Genomic DNA, 21151 nt, shown 5'->3' with positions numbered 1-21151 from the left:
TATATGAAATATAAACCACCTAAACACAGTAATTAGATTATTTATACTTACCTTATTTATTTCCAATAACCAGTTTGTGCAGTATCTTGCACCTTCACTTGCTATTAAATTCTATCTTATCCTTTTTAATTTATTGGTATTATTTTTGTGTAAATTATAAATATTTTCACAAGTACATTTATGTTCATTTTTTTGTCTTCTGTCATTTGACTGGTTTTTGATGGAGCTCTCCGAGATTCCCTACCTAGTGCTAGTTGTTTCATTTTGGTATACGTTGTACCTGTAGAATAGGATACGTTGTATACCCTATTTATGTTCATATCATCATTTAAAATTTCACAATAGATAACATTATAATTTATCATAAAAAAGAGATATCATTAAAACGAATAACTTTTAATGTAATAAAAATAGAATTTAATACATACTGGAGATGCAGGGTACTGCAAAAAACAGTCGGTGGAAATTAATATGGCAAGTTTAACTTATCTAATTACTGTGTTTTGGTGGTTTATATTTCAAATAAAATATTTAAAAAATAAAAGTAACTGCAGTATCAAAAGAGAAAGTTACCTATCAATGATGTAAACTGGAGTCTAAACTAATGGCCTACCCTCTTTTTCTGTTTAGCCTCTGGAACCACCATTAGGTATTACTTCAGAGGATGGTATGTATGAATGCAAATTAAGTGTAGTTTTGTTCAGCGTCATATCGACCACTCCTGAAGTGTGTGGTTAATTGAAACCCTACCATGAAAGAACACTAATATCCACAATCTAGTATTCAAATCCATTTAAACGTCTTTACTAGGATTTGAACCTTAGAACTCTTGACTTGCAATGACGAGTTAACCACTAGACTAGCCACAGTGGGCTAATGCCGTGATAATGGCTGTTTGAATTCACAGAGCGAGTAGCTCCATTACTTGGTTGCTCTAACTGAAGCTAAACATTACATAAACTGATGGACTCTTAATAAATACTAGTATTATCATGAAATTATATGGTGTAGTAAAGAATTAGTAGTACCTTAATATTTTACCATTTGGCAACACAGCTTTACATTTATCGCCACGATTAATCCAAAGATCAAATCCATTGAGCAGCTGAAAAAATCGGTCGATCTGGTACTCTGAAGAAATAGGATGCAGCATGAAGCGAAGAGTTGATGAGATGTGGAATGTAATCTGGTAATCTGTATTATTTCTAGTCTCATTTTTATTTATAGTTTGTAAATTTTTGTAGTGAGGAAGATAACGTTAATTTCACACTTTGATCTTGATCGCACTTTAATTTCACACTTTATTTACATCCTGTCTGGTTTACGAATGTTGAGCAAAACTAATATCGAACATTATTTAAAATAAACTTATTTATTTTTGCTTTGCATTCTTGAAGCCGACTTTGCAAACGCCGTCGTGGCCATGCAGAACGTACGGTAGTATTTATAAGTGAATCTTTATACGTTTTGTAACTGTTATAATTCTATTTTACGCCGATAAACACAAATTATTTTATTTTTTATCGTGTTACACAATTTCCTTTACAGGACGAAGAAAACATTTTTTGGCGGTCTGAAATCGTGAAAAGATTCTTTGTAAAGGGTTTGCCGTGTTACATACTGGTATGCTTAGTAAATTTTATTTTTATATTTGTTAATTTATGCGTATTACATTACGTTTATAAGAGAACAGTTTAGATCTTTCTACCAGATCAGGCGAAAATCAAATCTTACTTCGAGTGTTTTACGGTAGGCCTCTCTGGGAGAGATTTCACACGTTAATAAATTGTCAACACACCAAGGTTGCTACCTCAGCGTGGTGCGGAAACGCAACCGATTTTTTCAGTTTATTATATAAGTGTACGTAACAGTATTAGTAATTAAAAAATAAATTAATAATAATGAAGAAATGAACAAGTTCAACGGTTTCCATCAACGATGGAAAAATAAAAAGATGAAAATATTAACTTTTTAGAACTAACGATTAAAAGAAATAATAATAATAATAATCTAGATTTTGAAACATACAAAAAATAAACCTTTACAGATAACATAATAGCTTACGATTCGAATCACTCGATGGAGCATAAATGATCGGCTTTTTGATGCACGATAGATAGATAGACTACGTAAATCACCATTAAAGAAATCGGCATATAAAGAGTTAGATATTTTTCAAACAGCAGAAAATAATGGGTATAAAAATAAACGAACGGAAAAATGAATAAAAATAGAAATAAATTACATGAAATTAAAACACACGATAAACAAATCTCTAAATGGAGTAAATTAACAGTTACCGGGAAAGAAATTTATCCGATTAAACAAGTCTTTAGTAAATATAATTTAAAAATGGTTATAAATACAAATAATAGCCTAAAAAATTTGTTTTAACAGCAACATAGAATCAGTAACAGTATATACAAAATAAAATTTAAATGCGATGCAACATATATCGGACAAACAGGAAGATTATAATTAAGATATAATGAATGAACGCATGAGATATAAACATCTAAAACAATATTCTAATTATGCGACGCATCTGATAAAAGGATACCCTCATTAAATGGAAGAATCGATGAAATTAATTCACATATGTTAAAAGGAAGAAAAATGAACGTTTTAGAAAAAATCGTTAAATTAAAAAGTAACAATAAATGAACCGATTAACAATCAAGCGGATGTCCTTTTCAAGAAACTCAATTTATTGAAAACAGGAAATAGATAAGTAACAAACAAAAGAAGGCCAAATAAGGCGTGACGTGAATTATAAGGATAGGCGTTGACGAAACGCTGTATAAAGATTAACAGAAATGTAAAAGTAAGATTACAATAAGTTTTGACAACAGAGCGGTTTCGAAACACATCAAGAGATAAAAGAATGAAGCTAAGAAAGGCAAACAGTAGTTAACATAAAAATCATAATGTACCTGTACATTTTAAATAATGTACCTGAACTGTGTTTTTATTTAGATTAATTTCCGGGAAATGAAAAAAAAAAAATTAAATTGGCAATAAATAACCTTCGAACATTCTTTGAAGGTTCACGGAAGTAGAAGATTTAGTGGAGTTTCAAAATGCCCTTGATTTTCAAATCTGCAAGAAAATTAAAAAAAAAAAAAAAAATTTACAAGATATATAATTAAGGTATTGTACAGAATTTCTTCTTTTTTTTTTAATTTTTACGTAATACTATGCACATTTTGTCTTTTCTAATGTAATTTAGTACTGTAGTACATTATTATAGATTAAAATCAATTTTTATTAAATAATGACATTTTTCTGTACAATTTTTGAGTTTCATTATTTTACCAGTCTATAGAAAACTCCCTAAATCGAAAAAAAATGTCGGTCTCTTGAGATTCGAATTAGAGAGCTTTCACTGTAATTATACGTAACTCTACGCAATGAAGACTCGACAAACGATTAAATTTAGCCGTTCTATTCTCTTGCAAACTTTTAACAGACTTCATAAAGAAGCGGTTGTTAATGTCGTGTTCTTGTCATATTCAAGCCGTACTCACAATCTTACGTACTGATCTTTCCTTCCCTTCAGGTCACGGAAGCTTTGCACATTTCTTTCGGCTAACGTAAGCAGAAATCTTTTTTATTTACACATTATATATCATTTACGTACACGATTTAAAATGAACCGTTCTGTACAGAGTGAAGGTACATTTACACCCTAAATTATAAATGAGGGTGTTCTCCCCAGATAGTATCGCTTGTGTGCATCACTCACCCGGTGCACAATCGTATTACACAAAATCATTTCAGAGATAACACTGTACATCACGGACAACAGGGTCTCTGGAATACATATCACTGATCGCTTGTAAGGCGCTCTTATAATCCAACAGACAACTACGTATCGAAATGTTGGGCTGGTTATATTAAGGCCTTATACAGTAAATAATGAGAAAAGGCCGTCCCAAAGCGGGTAATTACACGAAGCAACAGTAAGAATTGGATAGAAGAATTGTATATTTAGAAGCAAGAAAAGGTGCTGAGCTCAGATGCCTAGCATAGCAGTAGATCTTTGCTGTTCGTGATATCGATAAAGATGCGGGTTAGAGAACACCGCATCAAAGGTCAGATGCTTTGGTTGCGCTTTATAGCTACGTAAGAGCAGAAAATTTGGTTTCGTCTAGTCTAAATGGATGGCTCACCGCAATTCACTAGTAGACTTACAGCAAGTCGGATAAATGAATGATGGACTGCATCGAGCGTTATTCTGAGCAGACGAATAAGCTACGCACCGTAGTCTAAGCGGGAACAGACCAGAGCTCAGTAGAAACACAACAAGCGTATTCGATCATCCCCCAGCAAGTATTACATAAAACTCTCAGCATGTCTAGTTTTTAAAAAATTTTATATTCAGCTCCTTTAAATGTGTAGCCATGTCAGTCGTTCGTCAACAAGAGTCCCAAAATGTGAATCCAGTTGTTTTACACTACGATTTTAAACGGGTTATTGTGTGTTTGAGCGCCTCTTACCAGTAGCTGAAGTTTTTGATGTTACGTAAATTGAAATCTTACCCTACTAAATGCCATTTGTGTGTGTGTGTCCCCTAGCTTAGCACGGGAACGTATCGATCAGTAGCGAAAAATCCCGATTCGTTACTACATGATATATCGATATATATATGTAAGTTTTGGAAAAATTTAATACTTTTTAATCGGATCCGAATTTTCAGAAGAAAATCACAAATATCTCAAACGGTCGATCCCCACTCCCCACCACGATAATTCCGTCCGCTCTCAGTAGTACCCGTCAGATGACAATATTTTCAAGCGCCCCGCAGCGCCGTTCAGAAGTTTGGTTGGGGTTCCGTTGTAATTTTTCAGCAACCGCTAGTCCAATTTTCACAATTCAAATGGTATGCAAATAAATTAATGAGACTTGATATAGTACGACTGGCGATTACCTGTCAGAATGATTGCAGAACAATTGAATTTGAACCGTACCGCAATTCAAGTTTTGACAAACAAATTGGATGTGAAAAAAGTTTGTGCAAAATTGGTCCCAAAAAAAACTCACTGTCGAACAGAAAAACAACAGGGTGGAAGTGTGCCGCGATCTTGTTCTGATTTTCTAAAAAAATGTTAATACCGGTGATGAATCTTGGATATTTGAGTACGACCCAGAAACAAAATGCCAGAGCAAGGAGTGGAACACTTCAAACTCACCGCATCCCAAAAGAGCATTTAATTTGTTTCTTTGTTAGTAACTGCATCGTCCATAAGGAGTTTTTAATTGCATGATAGACTGTAATTCAATATGTTTACCAAGAAATTCTTGGAAGACTGCGGAAAGGAGTTGCCCACGTGAGACCAGCCATCAGACAACCGGATGCTACATCATGACAATGCACCTTGTCAAATTTAATGATTTAATTTCCAGATAACCATGATTCGGTAGATCAAGAGTGTACCACATGCGTTAAAAAGTTAGCGTTCGACCTGCTGACACATACGAGGTCTGTAAATAAAGTAATGAGACCGGTTCAGAAAAACCTTTTATTTAAAGCGTTGTGTGGCTTCCCAAGGGAACTATTTTGAAGGTGATAGTTTCCCGCTCTTCATAGCGGTGTTGGAACTTAGAAACCGGAGGATACTTCAGGTGGTCGATTACATTTTTTTAATGTTTTCTATTGTTCCAAAATGGTACCATTGAGGTGTATTTTTAAAGGTGGGAACAGGAAGTCACATGGACTCAAGTAAGGTGAATAAAGTGGTTGAAGAACTACAGGAATGTTTTTCGTTGCCAAAAACTCATTAATTGAGGCTCAATTAATTTCATTTGAGTAATTAATCTATCGCATAATTTTAGGTTTGGGTCGCTGAAACTAATTTCTGATGAATTTTTATTTAAGTATTTCACCGATAAAATATCGAGACAAAAGTTAAAAAACAATACGCAAGATCGAATAGATAATTCCTGCCTGATTTTCTGGGAGTTTCATTAAAAAACAGACACCTGCAGAAATCAGCTGCCAGATCTTAGACTATTAGGTGCTTTACATGCGTCTAGTCGTAAAAAGAGATGGCAAATCACATAGAAAACAAATTAAAGTATGATTTTCTGTTGTGAAACAGCGTATTAAAGTAAATGTTTAATTTACCATCAAACTTTTATTATTGTAGGAATCTGAATACATTTAATAATCGATATTTGAAATGTAATCAAAGCGGTTACTAATTCTTTATCAAAAGATTCACTCAAATCAATTTAACCATCCACAAGTCGTTCGCCAACAAAAATATAAAAGAAAATTTATTCTTTGTTAAAAATAGGAGAATAAACAACATTACCTTGATAAATCATAAATTATATTAAACTGCTTTTTTTAGGATTTTATAAAAACCCGCAGATTATAGTAAAGTTCTGCAAATAAACTAAAATAAAGAATTTATTATAATGTATGCGATTTTAATTATAAGTAAAAATTAAACTAATTTATAAAAAAAACTCCTTCGCCTAATTTAAAACAAAATGTTTCCTTTGACAAAATCGTAAAATACGTACAGTAAAAATCAACTGTTCAGATTAACTCTGACTAAATAGCATCTGAATTAGTAGAAAATTTAGGAAGGAAAGTAAGTATACATGTTTTCAAATTCTTGAATCAAACAGGCCTATAATTCAAGAGAGGGAAAATTTTAATGTTTTCATTCATACGACGACTGTGTGGTACAAATTGTAGACACTCTATAAGACACGATTGTGAGGTTTTTAGTAATTTTATTTGAATTAAAATTTATAACAAACATTTTATTTACGTAAAATAACAAAATTATAATTTTTTTTATAAAGAATATTTGAAATCGATGAGGTATGAACAAAAAAGGATATATACAATATTGCTAAATTTTTATTTTCATTAAAAAAATATACCGATATCAACCTTTTATAAACCTACAATAATATAGATTTTAAATGTAAGCTTTTACAATAATGCCTCGCCGTTTTTGGTTTTGTTAAATGCAATATTTCCTATATAAAATTATGAAAACTATCCAAATAAAATAGATAGCTATAACTCATCGCAAAGAAATTTACGAGTTATAAGAAAGAACAAACATTTAGTAATTTAAAAAGATTTATCTCCAAAATGTTGAACTTTGAATTTGATAAAATAATGATAATAAAATCATCAGTAACCGACATGAAAAGCGATTTGGAAGTTTTTGTTCGCTTCATTTTTTTATCGTTTTAATTGTCAAATGCTTTTTGATTATTAGCTGAAGGCAACGTGAAAGATTTTCTGATCGATTATTTACGATTAACCAGATAGAATCTCCAGAAGACAGTAAAGCCTTTATGCGATATAGGTAGAGTTAAAGGAGTACTAAACTTAGCGATTGCAAAGTTGTGATACGGGCACATGTCAAAATAAGTACGATGGAATAAAATAAGTACACGAACTACTGACATACTTTTAAGTTTATTTTGGAATGAGATAAAGATATTTTAACCGGTATTTGACACGCTCTTTACAATATGGTAACAAGATTAAATAAATTATATATTCCATAGAATGTCACACGTGACATTTGCATCAGTGGCATCCTGACCGAGGCAAGATGAAATATGTCTTCAAGCCTAAAAGATGACCTTTAGAAAAGCTCTTAAGGGTTAGGTACAGGGGGGTGGTGTGGCAATTGGATCTGTCACGAGGTATCTTCCTTTTCAGGGATGTATGAATCCCATTTTAATCGCATACATAAAATCTTTTCACAATTGAAGCTCCAGGATCTTATTTCAAGTTATATTATATATATATATATATAATCAATAAATATTTACACCTTGAAATTTGTTTTAACATAACTTACCAGTACTGCTTCAAATATAAGATGCATCTTTTTTAACAGATTAAAGGGTCAAAACATAAGGTGCGACTTAAATTGGAGGTCTAAAGCTATTTGACATAAATGCAGAGTTAATAGCTGGAAAGCTGAATCTGTACGCACGTTCATCATCAAATGGAGACCAGACAAAAAACATGAAAGAACATTTGTCATCGTACATAAATTTCTAGAAAGATGACTCTTATCAGAAAGCTTTACATCTCAATAGCTTATCGCTGTTGACATCATAATTTAATGAGTGATCGCTCTGGAATTTGTGCATATGCTCTATGCATGATGACAAAAGTTCTTTCACGTTTCCTCTCTAACATCCATTTGATGTTGAACAGGCGTACGGTGTACTACTATAGTTGTAAATCGGTCTGATTTTTCATAATCGTTCCTTTCTACCTATTTGTTGACTTTTTCTAACCGTTTCATCATCGTGGTAAAGTATTCACATACATTGCTGACTTTAAACACAAGGTTATTTTATGCGCTGAACAGATCAGAAATCTGTGCCGCCGGTAAATGGTTTTCGGTAAGTGAAGCGAACGCGCGTTAGTGATGCAGTATGACACAAAGATTATTTGCATGTAAATGAATGAAGAGATCTTTTTTGAGACCAAAACACGGAAAATATTTGGAAATCAATGCTGCTCTTTTTGCCTATTTCAAGGAACTCCACACAAAAGGTCTTCTAGTGATGTTAAAGGCCAGGAATAACAGTCTTCAATTTAAAGCTAGCCACGAATGATGTGAGAAATTCGTGACAAGGCAATGTCTGTCACTGCATTGCAAACCCTCCATTTGTCAGAAGTTACAATCAGATTACAAGCGTAAATTAGTGAGATATAAACATTACGTAATCGATCTACAATTAAAAAAACAATACCGTCTCGGTCAAATCGGTAATGCTGAAGTCGCTGTTTGTTTTGATATGCCATAAAATTACATTAAGCGAGAAGAGAGAAAAACAAGTAACGGTAAAAACAACTGGATATAAGAAAGTAAGAGTAACTGCTTAGTTGTAATTCCTGGAGGTATGAAAAGTCAATTACAAACACTGGATGTCGGGGTTAATACATATTTTAAAGATTGTATTCCTACAAGATACAATCAGTGGTCGACTGAAAACGTTCATCCCCCTTACACCGAGGAACATAATTAGACGACTGAAGAATGGATTTCGAAAGCTTGAAATGATCTGCCATCAGAAGTTGTAAAAAAGTCATTCTTGAAGTGCCGCTTATCAAATCCGGTCCGCAATATTTTTGACAGATAACTAGAAAAATACGATAAAGCAGCATACTAAAGTATATTAGTACACAAAGTACTATAGCTGTTTATTCTGTCCTAAAATACTCATATAAGTCTAATGCTTTGTCGATCAAAGTTTTAAGCGCAAAAGTATACTTAGGAACATATGTTAATAACCAAAAAGCTAATATTTTTTATAAACAGTTACTATCGATATTATCAAAACCTGCAACAGATATAGAATGAATTTAGCAAATAAAGTAATATCTCAGTAGTTTAGGCCGAGTCATTCTGTCACTCCCATGTATAAGTGCAATTATTGCTTTACGCATACAATATTGCAATGTAAACTATAACTTGTCTGTTGCTGTGGCATGCGGATGATAAACAGAACACAAATAATAAAACGACGTAAAAAATCTACCGATAGATGTTAATTACAAATACTTGGAAAAATTGTATTCAATATGTAATAAAAGAGGAAAAAAAGGACGGGAAGCAGATAGTATGTGTGAAAATATTTTTGAAGACATTGTCATAAATTTGAGAAACGATGACAACGGTTCAACAGGCAGTAGTTTATTGGATATTAAAAAAATACACCAAGGCAATAAATATTTTTTCTCATTTACTCGAGGAAATTTTAATATAGTGGTAACGTAATTTCTTAAAAGTTTTATTTTTAAGGTAAATACACAATTTTATCATTATTTTCAAAATTTTTGTATTACCAGTTATTAAGTAAAGAGAAGTTTTTTCTCAGATGGATGGCACTAAATTAAAATAAAAATTAGAATCATCATACTATTATTTTTTGGTTTGCTAGCGGTTTTGTGAGACAAGGTTTAGTTATAAGATCAAAAATAACAGTTATAATGTTCATCATAGAAATTGTTCCCTTAAAGGCACACATATTACTACTATATTTAAGACACAAGAGAAAAAACCATTAGTTTTTTCTAAAATTAAACCGTCTATACTAAACAAATTAACTAACATAAAACAGTTACGCGTGCATTAAAATGATAAATAACTTAAAAATATAATCCTACTTTTATCGTTAGTAGGTTAATTATTTCTAAAATTATTACGCGTTACTTCTAAGAAGTATGAACATTTTGTAGTAATACTTTCATCAAAAACATCCTTAACACAAAATTCTGAACACTAAACAAGAAGTTATTAAATACCCACAAGTATCATATAAAAATATTAATGATCTGATTAATAGAAATTAACTTTGGTAGTCATACGTTTATAAATGTTAAGGATCATTATAAAAGAACGGTAAAATTTCAGTAATTCAAATCAAATCATTAGAAGAAACATTTTGAGAAGTTAAATTAATAACACTAAAAGTAAAAACCTCCATCCAAAAATTTTGTGCAACAGCCATTTTAACCACAGATGTTTCTTTATTTACTATGTTTTCTGTTCAAGAAAAAGGACAATGTGTTTTGTCAGTAATCAGAATTTCCCCTCAATTTCCCTTCTGTGTGGCAACTGTATTATACATTTTTTTTTTCCTGTTTAGCCTCCAGGAATCACCGTCATGTATTACTAAAGAGGATGGAATGAGAATGATATGTATGAGTGTAAGTGAAGTGTAGTCTTGTACAGTTTCAGGTCGACCATTACCAAGATGTGTGGTTAATTGAAACCCAACCGCCAAAGAACACCGGTATCCGCTATTTATCCTCTTCATATTTTTATATCGTACTGAGAAATTCTAAAAATAATATTTTGACATTAGAAAGATTACACCTGACATGAGAGACCGGTACCGCATCATTTGAATATAAAATTCACTAATAGTTCTATCAATGACCGACAGGTACCATTTCAAGAGCCAAAAGCTTACATGATGCGAGTATCTTGTAACATACCGATAGAAACATAAATACTGGATAACAGGTATTTGTAACGCATGCAAATCGCTTGCGTTAAAAAAAACTGCAACCAATGCGTTAAATGGATATGTAGTAGATACAGAATTCACGAATATGGGGATCTGAAAACAGACTTTACCTTTGAGAAGTATATGACATTCTTAAAGTGAATGTTTGGTGTGGTTTAATGAAAATCATTGATCTTGGCCTTTTTTCTTTGCTGAAAAGTCTATTAATGGAAATATTTATCCTAATATATTAACAGGCTGTTGCTTACCTCAACTGGACGAATGTGAAAATACATGTCAAATTTATTTTTAACAAGACGGCTTAAGTAAAGACTAAGCACGCTTTAATGCATTTGTTGACTAGTCTTGAAATGAAAACTTTGTGCGTAGATAAATAGCCTAACCCCAACAATTCCAGACCTAAACTCTTGACTTTTCTTGCGGGAAGGGGATATATTAAAACCGCTATTTACTAAATGACCTGAATCGGTGAAAGGAAATAATAATGAAGCGATTACAACCGTAACAGAAGATGTGTTACATCACATATAGGCAGAAACAATATTGATTGGACATTTGCCGAGGTGAAAATGGTTGCACATTGAAATTCACTTTGTAATAAGACTATTTGAAATGAAAAATTTGACAAATAAAAAAATATGTTGTATTTGTCAAATTTTTTAACGATATAATACTGTAATTTTTGTTTTTATTTAATTCATGCCTTAAACATTCACCGTTCTTTTATGATGAACCTATCTATATATTAGAACAAAGAAGATTAACTGTATGGAAAATAGTAATAAACTCGATTGTAATATACTCATACAAAAATTTCAGTCGATAAACAATACAATATAATATCTAGCTTTTGAAATATTTTAATTTCATTATTTAGGTTTATATAATAAAATGGGTAAGAGAAAAGATGAAAACTATTTGATCGCTCAATCCAGAACAATCAAGATAACCACAGGTTTAAAAAATGTTTTTTTATAAATTTACATAAATCTCTGAAAGATTATTCGTATTTCGTGATACATTAAAAGTTTGATCTAAATTTCATAAAAATTCATCAAATTTTATGGTGAAATAAAATTTCAAAGAAATTTATTAACTTAAAAAATATAATACAACAAACCAAAATGTAAACGTTTTTCAATTTGTTTTTTTTTTAATTTACAAATATAACATTTTTTCTACTAATACTGGTATATCTTTCTATATATGATTCGCTAAGGAAAAATTACGGTTAAGCACCATTTATCAGACACTATCAACGCAAACCCTCATAAATGTGATATTTTTATCGGGCAAATAACGGTTTCGCATTACCATTGCCCGGGTCAAAAACAATTACAAAAAACCCTTCTTGGATATTAAAATATTAATAAAGTAAGGTTAAAACTAAGATGGATTTGCTACGATAAAATATACAACACGAATAACAAAATAAAATTAAAATTTACGGTTGCTATTTATGTTGCTAAACATTAAATTTTATGAAGTATACTGATTGCAAAGTGTATTGACTTTATTTCAAACATGATATTGCTGGACAGGGAATAACCCCCCCAGGTGTGCATCAAACGATTTAAAATGAAAAATAAGATGAAAAAGTTAGATAAAATTCAAATTCGTTTCACCGGTCCATTGATGCGTTCAATTGCCATCAACGTGCCACCATCCGGTCACTGTGTTACAACCAGAACACAACTGGCATACAAATATGTAATCTGCGATCAGGATATCAGAAGTGTTTTGTTGACCACAGACGAAAATGTTCATTCCATCATCATCACATTATTAAAACAGTATTTACATTGTCACTGGTAACTATTGTTTTTTCAAATGTACCGCCTATGTCAGAAGCGTTTTGTCGACTACAAAACAAAATTTTAGTTCCTCACTACTATATTATTTACTCTATTTTATTTTTTATGTAATAACACAATGTCTTTCTTGCAGAGATGCAATATCTGATGCCAAATCATATGTAAAATCATATATACAAATACACAAAATAAAAAAAAGTAATAATACAAAGAAAATAAAAATATAAAAAAAGTCTACAAAAATTTAAAACTAAAATTGCAAAACCAAATATGATACCATCCAATACAGTCACTTAAGTATTCATCTATGTGAAATAGCCTTATTTTAAGTTCATTCATCTTAACCTTTCCGATCTCTTGATACTAGACTTTTCGTTTCAAGAGGAAGTTTATTAAAATAAAACATAGCGGTATATTTATGATTCCTTAGGTTGTATTTTGATATTTTTATTTGCTGACCCCCAAGCAATTACACTATACCACACAATACTGTAATAAATCCCATACATAATAGTAAATAGATTTTGAGCAGTAAGAATTTTGCTTAATCTAGATAAACAAATATAGTATGAAAACCATATATTTTATTTGAAATTTCAAAATACCATCTGAAATGTCGATCGATAAATAATACCTAAATAGTTTGTGTACCATTTTTTTTTTTTTAACAAATTCACTTCTGATAACAACATTAAAGTCAGTAGTCATAATGATTATCAAAAATTAAACAGACAGTCTTATTTACATTTAGAGCTAACTTATTAGAATCTTTTTCTTTTTCCTGTTTAGCCTCTGGCAATTACTGTTCAGGTAATACTTCAGAGGATAATATGTATGAGTGTAAATATGATATGTAGTCTTGTACAGTCTCATTTCTACCGTTCCTGAGATGTGTGGTTAATTGAAACTCAACCGCCAAAGAACACCGGTATCCACGATCTAGTATTCAAATCCATGTAAAAATAACTGACTTTACCAGGACTTTAACGCTGGAACTCTCGACTTTCAAATCAGTTGATTTGGGAAGACACGTTCACCACTAGACCAACCCGGTCGGTAACTTATTAGAATCTAACCGTACGTTTTAATTCAGTAAGTTGATTTTCCAATTTATTATAAAATACAAATCAAGAATTTCCATAACTTATTGTAACTGTGTCATCGGCATAAGATAAAATTTTATAATCAGGATTTTGTAGTTCAAACGTATCATTAACATAAACAATAAAGGCCCAAGAATGGTTTTTGGACACCTTTTTTATTCCTTCATTAAAAGAACAAGATGGCCGCCCCAACAACCAATTGCACATATAATGCTTGACTACAGTCATTGTCTTTCCTCTCCTAAAATTTCTTTAGGAGAAAAGAAAAGAGAACTTCTTTAGGAAAACGTTTGGTTCAGCAAACCAAACATGTGGAAATCACATGGTGAATTGTGTGGCAGGTGTTCAATGAATTTTAGTGAGTTTATCGCAAGTCTGACCTGCTATATGCGGCTGTGCAGTCAGAAGCAGGGCATTGAGATACGGTTGCTGGCATTAACTGTTGCGATAAGCAGTCCTTATGTCATCATACAACTGGGAGGAAGTAGTATGCTGCATTTATCGTCCCTCATTCAAGCAAGAAATCAATCAACAGCACACCTTTTCAGTCCCAAAACTTTTCCAGCTGACAAGTGTTTCTTGGCCTTGACTGGTACCTCCTCTTCAATTTTCCACCACTCCATGCTTGTTCTCTTGCTTTTGGTGTAGTGGAGGACCACGTTTTGTCAAAGGTCACAATACGGTCCAAGAATGCCTCTCCTTTTTCCTCAAAGCGACTCAGAGGCCACTGACAAATGTCTTTCAGACATTTCTCTGTGCCTCAGTGAAAAGACATGGAACCAATCTTGCCGACACTTTGCTGTATCCAAGAATGTCTGACAACATTGTATGCACACTTCCAACACTTATGACCACCTCTGATGCAATTTCAGAGATGTTTTGCAGCAGTCACCTTCCACATGGTCATCAACAGCCTGAATGTTGTCACCGATGATGCTGGTCCATGGACGACGTTTGTGACTTCTGTTCTCCACTGCGTTACAACCGCTTTGAAATTTTTTGGCCCGATCAAACACTTGAGTTTTTGACAAGGTAGCATCTCCCAACTGTGCCTGGAGTCGATTCAAAATTTCATAGGATTTGACACTTTCATTGGCAAGCGATCTGATTATAATTTGTTACACAACAATTGATGGTACCTCCTGCTCAGAAATTTTGCTAGTGACATGCAAATGTGACTTACGGGTATGGCTGGCTGGTTGCTCCTCTCCAAGCATATCCAACTAAGTAGAAGTCGGTATTCTTTACCTACTACGACATACTTTGGAGTGCTCCTGAGAGTGTCAAAAAAGTGGTATAAAGGTAGTAATGGTTTAAGTAGATGAAAAAGTGCTAGAGATAAGTTTTCTGAGTGCAACGAGACGTAAAACATTAAAATCTGTTCAGAATTCATAAAGTTATTAATGTTTTAAGATTTCAGTATAAGAACACGTGGTGTTTATAAGCAAGGTGACTTTTGATATCTTATATAAAATTAAATAGGTCATTTAAAATAGTCTGTTAGTTTAAAAACAATAATATCAAAGGTGTAGAGTAAGTTTTTAATATTAGTATAGACTTTTACTTTAGTTTAAGTAGATTAAATAGCTTTAATAAGTGTTAGGTTGACATACCTAAAAACGTCCGCCAACTCTAGACTAGGCACACAGCTAGTTTTCAACATCTAGTGTTGAAATTAAGTTGGCAATAGATTTTGTTGAACTAGATTCCAATCTCACTGGAGTCTACCGCGACTTTTGAACGTCAGAAAAAACTTAGAATTATTTTTTTCTCTCTCTAAACATACAGGGAAAGGGCCGTTTTCCTGTGTCGCTGTCCCAGGGCCCCGAGCCACAAACCCCCAGGGTTCCAGGCCAGACCCCCCTTTTTTTTTTTGCTCGGCGACCTTCCTTCCCCCAAAAATTCTACATCTTTCAGGGACACAAAAAACAAGGTCAAAAAGATTACATAGAAAATTATGGCAGACCAAGAAAACGTTATCAGCTACCTTAAAAACAACAAGACAAAAAAAATGACTAGGGGTACAAAATCTAGCAGGAGCTCCTCTTACTCAGAACCAGAACTATCGGCTCTAGATCAGACTACAACTAAAAGACGACAACACAAAAGACAACAAGGGAAGAAGAAGTCAACAGCAGTATCTGCCCCCAAACCCCCAAGGCAGGAAGAAAAATAAACCAAACATTGCCACCTGAGGAACTCAAAGTACCAGACAGGTGGGATGAGGACATCATGGACTGCAGTACCTTTCAAAACCTAATCGTTCAAAAATACTTCAAGAAATAAATCTACAGAAATGTAAAATAATATTTAGAGAATAGCAATAAGATTGATCATGTTTTAAACTTGTTTTATGGGAATTTTATTTTAATTACCTCTTATGAAAAAGAGTTGGATAAACTACACAAACACTAAAGTAGCAGACAAGTTAAACAATAATAGCAGCTAAAGGATAAAATAAACATGAAATGTTCGTTAAAAAAAGAAAGTTAACATCATAAGTCCTATTTAATAACACATATATTACTGAAGTTGAACAGCTCCACCAGGTGCATTTCCCATTTGATGGGTTTTAGCTAACAGTGAACAACAACAATAAGTAATTTTGTACAATATATCTATTTAATTATCTTAAAAATGTTTTCTATTTCTAATGATTAATATACACATTAATAAGGCTACAATAAACATAAAGTATATTTTCATAACAGTTAATATATATATTAAAGATTTTAATAAATAAAATAATTGTATAGATGATAATGATTAACCCATTCACTGCAATGAAAAATAAAAACCGATTCTGGTTAATGCCAAAAGTTTGTATTAATCCATATTCTAGCAAAAAGATATACATATTAGAAATTAAACAGACTAATAATAATCTTACCATTTTTCATGATATGTCTAAGAAAGAAGGGACATTTATAAAAATAAATTAAATGAAGAAAATATAAAATTTATCTTAATGTGTATATATATATAATGAAATAGATGCAATCCAGTGCTCATATAAACTTGTCAGAGTTTAGAAAAATCAGTTGACACACAGAGCAAGAATGGATCATTGGCCTCGCAACTGGCTTCTTTTACTGTAGACTTCAACTAGTAGAACTATTGCGTGTCTATATGTTTAAATTTTCTGTAATATGACTATAACAGGATTGAAACAAATTTCCAGTTTTAGTTCAAATAATTTTTCGTTTTTGTAAAACAGGAATTGATAGAATGAATCATCAAGATAAATAGAGTTAAATCTTTAACTTTATTTAATCTTGAGTCACAAACTGGGTATTTAAACGTGTTAGAAATATTTTTCATAAACACAACATGAAAAAAATTGTATTAATTGTACACAATACATATAATAGTGTAAAGAAACTAATCTTAAACATTAAAAACAAAATAAGGTTATGACAAAAAATTAATAAAATAAAACAAGGACATGAAATCAATAACAGACTACAGTTAGGACTCGAAAATAAAAAACAAAAATCAAACAAACAAGGTAATGAAATTAAATTGTTAAAATGTAAAATATTATTTATTTACAGGTCAAATAAAATATAACATGGTAATTGAATATTAGCATAAAATGAATATTATTAAAGAAACAAAATCATAAAAATAAGTAACAAAATAAAGAGAAAAATCGGCCGAATTTTTAATCTACTAATCACTGCTATTAATCTAGAGCTTAAATAAATATTACTGTAACTGTAATAAAATTTTTTTTCTCCCAGATAACTGAAATATCTTACATTTTATTAATATAAAGGGAAAAAATCACATTTTTTAATATAGAGGGAAAATAATATATATCATTTCAGTCTATCATTGAGCCACTTTTGTAAATCTCCTCATTGAACTAACCACATTTGCACAAACTCAACATAAAAATTATATGCACAAAATAAAGGACACAAATTAAATACACATGAGCAACACAGAATAAAAAAATAAAAGAGAATACATTTAAAGAATATGAAGATAACAAAAATAAAATTAATTTTTACTTTACAATGAATACAAAAAATTCAGCAATTTTCATAAAAACTGTTTGGGCCAACAGCAAGAAATCATAACATATACAAAATTGCACAACTACACAGCGATCTGCATTTTGACCACAGTAAATAAATGAGGTACTGCACATTTTCATGCATGATCCATTAACCCTTCAACATTAGATCAAACTTTTAACCAGCCATATACTTAAAGTACAGATGAAAATTCAATCGTAAACATTTCATAGATTTCAACTTGATATTATCAAAAATAATATTTATTAGAATTCTATTTTAATTATAATAAATTTTATAGTAAATCTTTAATTCTGTATCAAATTTTTTAAAATTTAATTTCTAGGAAAAATAATCCAAAATTTATTTAAACATTTTGTTAACTTAAACCTGAAAAGTCAATCACCATTCTCCTAATCATTCCATTTTTTGCACTTTTTACAATTGAATCTTCATAAATTCAGTGAATTTTTTCATATTTTTCAGAAAATAATATTTAATTAAAAAAATAATAAAAATATGTAAAAGCATGTCGTGGCAGAAAAATTAAATGCAAAATCATACATATTTTTCACTATTTCATTTTTTTTTTATCATCGATGTAAAAGAGCAATAAAAATAAAAACAAATTTAGGCAGCGAAGTAAGAAATGCAGAAAAGGAGCTGATTGAAGAGAATAGATGGGAAAAGATGATTTACAGTGATAGAAGAACCAAGCTTACAACAATCTACAGGTAATCCGTTTTGGATACCATTCTAACCGGTTTATCTATCTCCCGAGATAGATGAAAGAAAACCAGAAGGTATAAGAAAACAAGATGGAAAGTGTACACAATCTAGTAAAAGTTAGAAGAGGGTAAATAAAAGACAATAGAATATGGGAATAGCTGATGTGTAGGAAGAACTTTTCATTCTAAGTTTCTCTTTACATCTTAACAAGAAATGTATAAGGAATAGAATTAATAAGGGAAAGATATAAAAAATTAGACAATTTCTATATACAAAAAAAATTCTTTTTTTATATGTTTTAACAAACATATAAAGATCCAGTTGAATATTTTTTTGCAATATTTGAAAAAATCACTGGGAATGATAGACTTTTTTGGTTGAAACCGGTTCATCAAAGTTTTAGAAAAGAATCTTTTATAAGCAAACTCTTAGCTATACCTGCTGCAGTGAAGCTTCTTCAAAGAAAGAAAAACGAGTAAAATAACTAATACTTGTGCAAAGTGCAGTATATGCACATACATAAAAACCAAACACTTGTTTTGAATGTAAAAATGAACCAGAAGAGTGCGAGTAGTTTAGTAAAAAATTTTGAAATCTACTGATGATAAAAGAACATTTATTTTTTAAGAAAATTTAGTATTTAAGATGTGATCTAGAAAATTGTTGTTTTACAAAAAAAAAAAAAAAATCATACTTTATAACAGATCTGTAAATATTAACCTTCTTAATTAAAATAAACATGTGGTAAAAAGTATATGAATAAGTGTAAATATTTTTTGACTTCCCCTTTGACCTGCACATTACAGAAACACCTTGAACTATCTAGGGTTAATTCTACTGGAGAATTCACCGTTACTTCATATAAGTTGTAAATTTAAAATTGTAAATCATCCGTTACTGTAAAATTAAAAAAAATATTTTAAGTAAGCTCTGCAGTAGAAGGGTATATGGTAAGTACAGTTATGGAAGAGTAAAATAGTAAACTTGAACAATTAATTTTATGAACCATTCATCAACCATGCCAGGACACTAACATGTTTATTTTTATAGTTGCATTTAAAATTTTTATAACCACAATAAAATTAATTTACTGAAAAGTTTTCTACTGTTAAGATCATACACCAAGACACAGTAATTAACATATGTTATATATGCAAGTGTATCATAAAGTTCTCTCAGGACTTTCACAACCTATTTACTCATGAAAATAATTTATAACAACCTATGTCTTAAAATATTTTACTGGCAAATTACAGCTAGTGAAAGATTTTGCATGAATTTCAATTACCCCTTAACTAACACTAACAAAATTATTACACAACAAACATAAAAAACCAGGTTTTTTACCCCCAATTTATTGGTTTTCACCCTATATTTCTCAAAAACTACTGCATATATGTTTCTGGGACCTATTTTATTAGATTTTTCAGATCAAAAACCAGAATGAACCGCTAATTCTGCTCTATTAATTTACGGCCTAAAAATTCCGTTTCTTACATATGTTTCTATATGAATTACTTACATTATTTTCATGACATCTTGTGAAAATAATGGGCTTGCGAATACTCTTCAGATAAATATTTAAATACCATTTTTGGGTTTTTTTATTTTCAATTTTTTAAGGGGTGTGATAGTGTACAGCATGGTGGCTCAACCAACACATCCACTGTTTCTGTACATGCATAGCAACTAGTTGTACCTGCCTTCAGTTACTTGAATAAAAAACATAAAATAAAAATAATTAAAACATTAAAAAGTAATTAAAAGATTAAATTGAAAAACAAAGTATAGTCATTTCCTAGTGTGTTTGTCAGGTAATGCTAAGAACCGAGCAAGCAAAATACCTGTACCTATATTACCTGTATGAATTACAGGTAACCAGCAATAAGTAATATTTTTAAGATGGAGGCCAACTGTTTTGAAACCCACAATCTTAGATTACTCGAAATTACAATACAATGATAATTTTATAATTTGAATAGGCTTTAATTTTTATTTATCATTATTATTCTCATAAGCATGAGTTTAATGAACAAAGCAGGGTCCAATGGTTAGAGCCCTCTAGCTAGATAGGAAGGGCAAGTGAAGCAAGCCATGATGGCTAAATATCCCCTGAATGTTACAGGAAACACAGTAATCATACAGCCTAGGCAAAGCCATGACAGATGCTAGCACTCATATGTGAGATAAATAGGTTTGCTATTAAAAAAAGCACACTGATATCACGGGCAAAGCCACGGCGGAGAAATGCTAGTGTGTATATATAAAAGCTGAACAAAATTGTTTAAACACAAATGTTTTCACCAAAAGAAAAATTACTGAGTATAATACTAAAATTCTTTTAGCCATAAATCAAATACAAATCCACAAAAAATTTTTTATTTTTTTTTTAACAGAGTTAAACAAAAAATTAATTATTATTTACTCACAATTGATTAATCTCGTCTCA

The sequence above is a fragment of the Lycorma delicatula genome, chromosome 3 (assembly GCF_047948215.1).
Source record: "Lycorma delicatula isolate Av1 chromosome 3, ASM4794821v1, whole genome shotgun sequence".
Classification (NCBI taxonomy): Eukaryota; Metazoa; Arthropoda; class Insecta; order Hemiptera; family Fulgoridae; genus Lycorma; species Lycorma delicatula.
The sequence above is the reverse complement of the archived record's forward strand: the minus strand, read 5'-3'. Positions refer to the sequence as shown.